A 9841-nucleotide genomic window follows, 5' to 3' on the forward strand; every position below is an offset into this window, starting at 1 on the left:
GGAAGGGTAGGTGAATCATAAATCCTAGATCCTAAAAGTACTTTAAAAGCCAATCAAGGGGCAGCTAGATGGCACAGTGGATAAAGCACCAGCCCTGGAGTCAGGAGTACCTGGGTTCAAATTTGGTCTCAGACACTTAATAATTACCTAGCTGTGTGGCCTTGGGCAAGTCACTTTAACCCCACTGCCTTGCAAAAACCTAAAAAAAAAGCTAATCAAAGGAGTTTATATGTGATATTAGAAGCAAGGGATACTGAACTATTTTGAACAAGGAAGTGACATGCTCAGACCTGAGAAAGGTATATTTTTGAGGGAAGAAATGTTGAAATAGTTAGAATAGGTGATCTAGGCCTAAATAAAATGGTGGCCGTTTGAGTGAGGAACCCAATAGGCCCTCATCCCTAGTAGAATAAGGGATTTTTATTTTTGCCAGAGGCCTAGTACAATGCTTTGCACATATAGGAGCCTGATGTTTATCAAATGTATTCTGCTGAGGCTAAGTAATCCTCCTAGTGCATCTAAATTTACAAATTCAGAGTCACCCTTGACCCTTATCTCATTTACTCTATATATGGTCCAACATCCAACTAAAGACTACTAGCTTTTCTTCAGTTTTAACTGTTAATTTCCAAAAACAGATATTCCAAAAACCAATACCACATCCATTTGTTAAGCTATCATTTATAGTAAATGGAAAGGTTTTGAAAAAAGCATCAAACATTCTACCCATGGGCACCATCCACAATAATCCTGAGCATGTATTCAATCAGATTCATATGTAATTAGGAAATATTTAACAAAATAAATGAAATATAATAAAACATAATGGGTTTTTAAAAGTGCTTCATTACAAAGGAAATTTAGGCAGTTGCTTAGATGGGAGGAGGTATAGGAGAGAGAAAAGGCCATACTTTGCACCATCTATGGATCCATTTCTGAAATGCATTCCCTTGTCTCCTTTTTTAAAATTCTCAGCTTCAAGGCTCACTTTAGATGTCATATCTTTTTTTCTCTTCTCAAATTATCTTATATTTACTTATCCATGTACATTTTATATCCCTTAGTAGAAAGTAAACAAGGCAGAACTTATTTTTGTTTTGACCTTGTAACAACCAAAACTTGTATGTATAGTAGGCATATAATGAGTTGAGAAGGCAAGGAAATCAAGTGTACAAACTCATGTGAATAAGACTAAATGATAACCCCCCACTAGAAAGGGGGGAATGTGGGAGCAGGATGGGTTGAGAGGAAACTATAATAAATTTTGTTTTGAACAGGTAGAGTTTGATTTTGCAGGTTGATATTGATGAGGAAATAATAGGCAGGCAATTAATGAATTAGAATTCAGAAGAAAGAACGGGTAGTGGGGAATCATTTGCTTAGAGATAGTTGAATGTATGGAAGTTAATGAAATCACCTAGAGAGCTTTAAAGAGGAAAGAGAACCCAGATAGAACCTTAAGGTTAGATGTTCTTGAGTACAAAAGGATGAAAGGAAGAAATTGAAGGCTAAAATTTTTAATTTTAGGAAATGGGATTGAATTTCAGAAGGCAAAAGCAAGACAAGTCAATGAACATTTATTAACCTATGTAGTAGGCAAGTTACTTAGTGCTGGGTATACAGCAAAAGGCAAGAATAGTTCCTACTCTCAAGGAGATGTGAGACACAACATACAAACAACTATAAATAAGATATATACAAGATAAATTGGAGCTAATCATAAGGACAAAAATATTAAGGGGATAGGGAAAGGCATCTTATAGCAAGTGAGATTTTAACTAAGGCTTGAAGGAAGCAAAGGAAATTGGGATGCTGAGATAAGGAAAGAAAGAATTCTGCACATGGAGGACAGCTAGTGAAGATGCCTAGAGCTGGGATATGGGAATACTTTGTTCCAAGAACAGCAAAAAGTACTCATAGAGCATATAGAGGGGACCAGAGTATTTAGAACACTAAAAAGGTAGGAAGGGGCCAGGTCATAAAGGATTTTAAAGGACAAATAAGAGTTTATATTTGATTCTGGAAGTAATAAGTAGCTACTGGCCGGGGGAAGTGCCATAGTCAGACCTATGCTTTAGCAAGATAGCTGAGTAGAGGATACAAGGAAACTTAGAGAGACTTGAAGCAAGAAGAACAACCAGCATGCTGTTACAATTGTCCAGGCTCAAGGTAAGAAGAACCTGCATCAAGTTGGTGAAAGTGTTAACGGAGAGAAGGAAATGATCAAAAGTCTGTCTGCCAGAAAGGTTTGTGATCTAGAATGCAAAGTAAAAGAATTGGTGTCTGCACAAGGACTAATTCAATTTCCAAGAGTAGAACAAAGAGGTATACTGTTGAAGTGACATCCCTTTATAGGGATGACAGGACTTGGCAGTAGATTGAATATGGAAGATGAGAGGAATTGAGGAGTCAAGCATGATACCTCAATTTCAAGCCTAGGTAACTGGAAGAAAAGCCATAAGGGAGTAATGAGATTCAGTTGGATGAGGCTGAGGCTATGAAGAGAGATTGCAAAACAAGTAAGGTTTGGCATCGGAGAGGTGGAACCAAGTTGACGGAGTAAAGAAAGGAACTCACCAGAGCTCTTGCCCAAGCCACTCCAAATACCTCTAAATAATGTCTCTAACTAGAGTGGCAGAACCCTAAAAAAAGACTTGAATAAAACAATTTTCCAGTCCAAGACAACTGGGAAGATCAGTGGGAAGGGTCTACTACATTGAGATTAGAAAGGGCCTGTAGCATAGGCCATGCTGGAGTGAGCCAGCCCTGGCCATCCAGGAACAGACCATGGGGCACCTAGGTCCATGGGGGGCACATGAGTCCATGTCAATGGGGGGGGTTTCCAGACCTCTTAGCCCAGGGATTGCTAAGGACAATTGGGAAGCTCAGCAGGAAAACCTTGCCACATCAGAGTGAGAGGACAGCCCAATCCAGCTCAGACCTCAGTGCAGACTCAGCACCAGGAGACCAGGAACAGTCCTAGGGAGTCTACCTGCCACTACTTCCAGAATGCTCAGCCCATGATAGTAAGGGATTTCAGTGAGATTACAAAGGTCTCTTTGCTATTGCTAAGGCAGGAGTCTGTTGCTTTACCCATACTCAGATCCAGATCACTCTGGGGCCCCAGTCCCAAGGAAAAGGAACAGAGCTGCACAATACAGCATACTGCCTACAGCAGAGCCAGAACTCTCCTCACAGTTCCAGGACAGAAAGGAGTGCTTGTGGTCATCCACAGACCAGAATACAGGGTAAGAGAGTCATCCTAAGACCCTGGAGGGAATCAGAACTTGCAGATCCCTGGGAGGACTGAGGGAGTGGTATACCTGAAAACAGCGGCAAAAACCCTCAAAAATTTGAGACACTGTCACCCACCCTGGAAGTGGAGCCCCACCTTAACAAAGAGCTAAAATCAAGTCATAGGCTGGGGAAATGAGCAAACAAGCGAAGAAAAAAAAATTTAGCCATAGATAATTACTTTGTCCTATGGAGGATCAAACTACACACTCAGAAGATAAAAGTCAAAGCTCTTTCATCCAAAGCCTCCAAGAAAAATATGAACTGGCTTTAGAAGAGCTCAAAACAGATTATGAAAACCAAGTAAGGGAAGTAAAAGAAAAATTGGGAAGAGAATGAGAGCTGTGCAGGAAAGTCATGAAAAGTAAGTCAGGAGCTTGGTGAAGGAGATACAAAAAATACTGAAGAAAATAATATCTTAAAGACCAGTTTGGGTCAAAGGGAAAAAGTAGTCCAAAAAACCAGTGAGGAGAAGAATTCCTTAAAAAGCAAAATTGACCAGACAGAAAAGGAGATACAAAAGCTCTCTGAAGAAAATAATTCCTTAAAATGTAGAATGGAGCTAAGGGAAGCTAATGATTTTGGGAGAAATCAAGAAACAGTAAAACAAAAGTGAAAAAAATGGAAAAACTAGAAGAAAATGTGAAATATCTTATTGGAAAATCAACTGACCTAGAAAACAGATCCAGAAACCATAATTTTAAAATTATTGGTCTACCTGAAAGTCTTGATCAAAAAAATAGCCTAAACATCTTATTTCAAGAAATCCTCGAGGAAAATTACCCTGATATCCTAAAAGCAGAGTGCAAAGTAGATATTGAAAGAATCCACTAATCACCTCCTGAAAGAGATCCCAAAATAAAAACTACCAGGAGTATTATAGCCAAATTTCAGAACTTCCAAGTCTAGGAGAAAATATTGTAAGCAGAGCAGCTATGTGGTGCAGTGGTTAGAGCACCAGCCCAGGAGTCAGGAGGACGTGAGTTCAAATCCAACCTCAGACACTAAAAAATTGCCTAGCTGTGTGATCTCGAGCAAGTCACTTAACCCCATTGCCTTAAATAAATAAAAAATTAAAATTAAAAAAAGGAAAATATTATCAGCAGCCCAAAAGAAGCAATTAAAATATCACGGAGCTACATTCAGAATAATCTAAGATTTAGAAGCTTCTACTTTAAGTGTTCATAAGGACTTGCAATGTGATATTCTGGAAGGCAAAAAAGCTTGGATTACAACCAAGAATCAACCATCCAGTAAACCGAACATACTCTTTTAGGGCAAAAGATGGCCATTCAATGAAAAAAGGACTTTCAAAATTTCCTGATGAAATGACCAAACCTGAACACAAAGTTTGACCTGCAAATACAGGACTCAGGTGAACCATAGAGAGGGTGGAAGGAAAGGGCAAATCAGGAGGAACTTGATGTTAAACTGCTTATATTCCTACATGGGAAGATGATACTGATAACTCATATGAACCTTCTCACTTTTTTTATTTAATATTTATTGGTTCTCATTTAGTACAAATAATGTTTTTACACATTAATAAAATATTCTTGTTTAAGAGTAAACAAAATACCCCCTCCCCCCAAAAAAATATAGGCTCGCTTAAGTGATAAAGGGGAGAGAAAAAAATTAAAATTAAAATAAAAAAAATAATAGAAAGAATTGTAGGTCTGGCCAGGTGGCACAGTGGACAGAGCACCATCCCTGGGGCCAGGAGCACTGGAGCCCAAATCTGGCCCCATACAACCAACAATCACCCAGCTGTGTGACATGCAAGCCACCCCAACCCCACTGCCCTGCAAAAACCAAAAAAAGAAAAAAAAGACCCCAAATAAAATAAAATAGTAATAATAGGGGAGTCCGGGTGGCGGACAGAGCACTGGCCCTTGAGCCAGGAGCACCGGGGTCCAAATCCAGTCTCAGAAACCCAAGGATCACCCTGCGGGTCCAAATCCGGTCTCAGACACCCAATGATCACCCTGCTCTGCAGCCCTAGGCCGGCCACCCAGGCCCATTTTCCCTGCACCCCCCCAAATAATAATAATAATAAAAAATGTGCTTCAGTCTGTGTTCCAACACCACCAACTCTGTCATGGGTGGATAACATTCTTTATGATAAGTCCTTCACAAAAGTTACTTCCATATTTTTCCACCGTTGCCATTGCTGATCGCAACACCCTCCTTTCATATTTCTCCACTACCATGTACTATATTTTCTCTCTCCTCTCACTCTGACTCTGCTGTAGGGTAGCTGAGTGGCGCAACAGACAGATCCCTGGTCCTGGGGCCAAGAGGCCCTGAGCCCCCCTACTGCCCCTTAGGCCCAGAATCCACCTGGCCCTATGGTCCTGGACAGGCCTTCCAAGCCCAGCCCCTTACAAGAAGTAAAAAATAAAATGTTATATCTGACCACTCTCCCCCCATGGTCCATCCTCTCCTCCATCATTCACATCCCCACCCCTTCCCCCATCCCCCCCTCTCCTTCTTACTCCAGATGTCTATACCCCATTGAGTATATATGCTGTTTCCTCTCCTAGCCACCTCTGATGAGAGCAAAGATTCCCTCATTCCCCCTTGTCTTACCCCCTTCCATATCATTGCAATAGCTCATTGTAATAAAGAAAAATCTTATAATATGAAATATTTTGGCCTATTCCCCCCTCTCCTTTTTCTTTCTCCCATTACATTTCCCATTTTTCTATTGACTCCATTTTTACACCATATTTTATCTTCAAATTCAGCTTTCTACTGTGCTTCATCTATAAAAGCTCCTTCTACCTGCTCTGTTAATTGAGAGAACCTTCTCACTTCTAAGGGCAATTAGAAGTAGCATATATAGACAAGGCACAGGAAGGACTTGAATTTGAAGGTATAATAATTAAAAAGATGGAGTTAATGGATAAGAATGGGAAAAGAGAGGTAGAATAGGATAAGTTATTTCACATAAAAAGAGGCAAGAAAAAACTTTTGCACTGGAGTAGAAGAGGGGAAAGGTGAGAAGGAATGAGTGAGCTTACTCTCCTTAGAAGTGGCTCAGAGTGAGACAAGCAGAACCAGAAAAACATTATACAACCTAACGGCAACATGGGGGTGATGAGCAACCTTGATGGACTTGCTCATTCCATCAGTGCAACAATCAGGCACAATTTTGGGCTATCTGCAATGGAGAATACCATCTGTATCCAGAGAAAGAATTATGGACTTTGAACAAAGACCAAAGACTATTACCTTTAAATTGGGGGGGGGGAGTTATCTTATTATGTAATGTTACTATCTCATACTTTACTTTTCTTAAGGATATGATTTCTTTCTCATCACATTCAACTTAGATCAATATATACCATGGAAACAATGTAAAGACTAACAGAATGCCTTCTGTGGGGAGTGGGGGGAGGGAAGTAAGAATGGGAGGAAAATTGTAAAACTCAAAATAAATAAAATCTTTCTTAAAAAAAAAGTGGCTCAGAGAGGAAATAATATACACACACTTTTGGATATAGAAATCTATCTTACCCTAAAGGAAAATGGGAAAGGAAAGGGATGAGAGAAAGGAGACAGGGGGAGAGGAAGGAGGGTGTAGGTGATGGAAGAGTTAGAGAGGGTAGTCAGATACAACTCACTTTTGAGGAGGGATAGAGTGAAAGGAGAGAGAGAGAATAAAATAAATTAGGGTGGAGGAGAATAGGATGGAGGAAAATACAGCTAGCACTATCAGCTGGCAGGAAAAAAATATTGAAGCGATTTCTCTGATGGATTTATGATAAAGAATATTTCCATCCCAAAGACAGAGCTGGTGGTGTCTTAATACAGACTGAAGCAAACTTTTTTTCTCACTTTATTTTTCTTGCGGTTTCTCATTTTCTGTGAGTTGGGGGGGTGGTTAGGCTATGTTTACTTTTATAACATGCCTATTGTAGTAATGTTTTTCATGGCTACTCATTTTTCTTAGGTTTTTTTTTTTTTGCAAGGCATTGGGGTTAAGTATCTTGCCCAAGGCCACACAGCTAGGTAATTATTGTCTGAGGTCAGATTTGAACTCAGGACCTGATTCCAGGGCCAGTGCTCTATCCACTGCTCCACCTAGCTAGCCACCCTGGCTACTCATTTTTAACCTACACCAAGTAACTTGTTTTTTTTTCAGTGGGGGAAGTGAGCTTGGAGGAAGGGAGAGAATTTGGAACTCAAGGTTTTGGAAGTAGATGTTGAAACTTGCTTCTGCATGAAGCCGGGGGTGGGGGGGGAATTTAAAAATAAAATACATTTTTTAAAAAGATTAAAAATCAGAAATATATTCACACACACACACACACACACACACACACACACACAAAAAGTGAGGTTTTCACTTAAGAAATGGCAATCGAATCACAGATGAGGCAGTAGTTCTGAACTGGCTAGCCTTGGAACTTTTAGCAGATGGTAAAAGCCTGAATTGTCTAAGTGTACTATAATGATGGAGTTAAGTGTCACACTCAGTTCCTCAATCTCAGTCACATCACATAGACACTCAGTTGTCAAATTTTCATTAATACTTCCTCAACATGGATTGAGAAAAACCTAGAAGACATATTACCTGACACAAAATGAAGTCAGAAGAACCAGGAGAACAATATTCAAAGTATTTGCATTATTGTAAAGATAATCAACAGTGAAAGACTTAGTAACTGATCAATAGAGTTGACCTATCACAATTCCAAAGAACTTGGGATAAAAAAATGCTATACACCCCTAGATTTAGAACTGATGGAATTACAATACAAATTAAAATATATTTTTCTTTTTCAGAATGTTTTCCATGATTTCATATGTGTAATGAGTATTGAATTTCTCTCCTCAGTGGTTGTGGGTGTAGGGGGAGGGAGAGAAAAAATTTGAAACAGAAAATAAAATTGTTTAAAAAATTAATGTCTCAGAGGTAGTTAGGTGGTACAGTGACTAGAGCACCAGACATGGAGTCAGGAGGACCTGAGTTCAAATATGCCTTAGACACTTGATAATTAATAGCTGTGAGACTCTGAGCAAGTCATTTAATCTCATTGCCTCAGAAAACAAAACAAAAATTAATGCCTCCCAACATAATTCTTCTATGTCCCTTTTTATCTACTCACATACAACCCTACTTCAGAACTTCAACACTCTTATCTGGATTATTGGGACAACTCTGACTTGATCTTCTTGCTTTCCCCCTCTCCAATCTATGTTTCACATGACTGCCAAATTGATTTTCCTAAAGCAGAAATCTGAGCATGTCACTGTCTTACTTGATAAATTCTAATAACTCCAAGATTAAATATAAACTCCCTGTTGGCATTTAAACTCCTTCAGAACCTGGTCTTACTTTTTTCTTTTTTATTGGATAATCACAAACACACACACACACACACACACATAACAAAAAAACACTTTCAGAATACAAAGAACAGAAATATGTATTTAATGAAACTGAACTGTTATGTATATGATTTTCTACAAGTATATTTATCTAAATAGGTAAGTTGTCCTTTGTAATTGAAGAATACTATATCATCAAATACATGATAGCATGACTTGAACATTATGTTTATTATTGTGAGGGGAGTGTTGTACAAAGACAGCCTTCTCACTGCCTTTTCCAGAACTTTCATCTATGGCCTGAACAATGAAATCATGTATGTAACATATATATCTGCATACATACATACATATGAATAAATAAGGTAATAATAAAACTGTTCTATTTGTATCCCTTCTGTACCTTTTTTCTTCTGAGCATTAAAAAAAAAGTTTTGTTGATTTTCTTTTTTTTACCTCTATAACCACTTCTATCCCACCTCTTGAAGAGAAGCCCTCTCTTGCTACAGATCTATGTACCCATTCTTGAACTTACTTTTGAAGCATGAGCTGGCTATATACTTCCAGCCTCAGAGCTCTAAGGATATTCTTGAGGCATCAGGGTAGTATTTTACTTTCATTGGTTCAAATTCTCATTCCAGACTGTTAACCAATGAGTGGTGCCCTAGTTACATTTTTTAAAATGAATATCAGTTAACTTTTACAAAGGAATACTAATTTCACAGATGTAATAAAAACAGAAGTACATCTGCCCTTCAGCATTTCAGTGCACACTTGGTCCTGGAGGAGAGTGGGCTCAAATTACAAAGCACTGGCCCCACCAAGGTCACACCCAAGAATCAAAACAAAAAGTACTATACTAAGCACTGGAGAGACACGGAAAAACAAAAGAGAGTTCTCTGGAAGGAGGTCACAATCTAATGAGAAAGTCAACATACAAACAGCTCTGTACAAATAAAATATGTACAGGATAAGTTTGGATATAATCATCGGTAAGGAGGTCTTAGCATTAAGGGGGTTTGTGAAAGACCTTGTAGAACATGGAATTTTAACCAGGACTTACAGCTAAATGAGAAGGAATAGAATTCAAGGCATGGGGGGACATGCTGACAATGAAAATGCTGAGAATCAGAAGTTTTGTGGGAGGAAGAGCAAAGAGACAAATATCACTGGATCATAGAGTAATTGGTGGGGGGACAGACTTGTATTT

Source organism: Macrotis lagotis, chromosome 2, assembly GCF_037893015.1.
Source record: "Macrotis lagotis isolate mMagLag1 chromosome 2, bilby.v1.9.chrom.fasta, whole genome shotgun sequence".
NCBI lineage: Eukaryota > Metazoa > Chordata > Mammalia > Peramelemorphia > Peramelidae > Macrotis > Macrotis lagotis.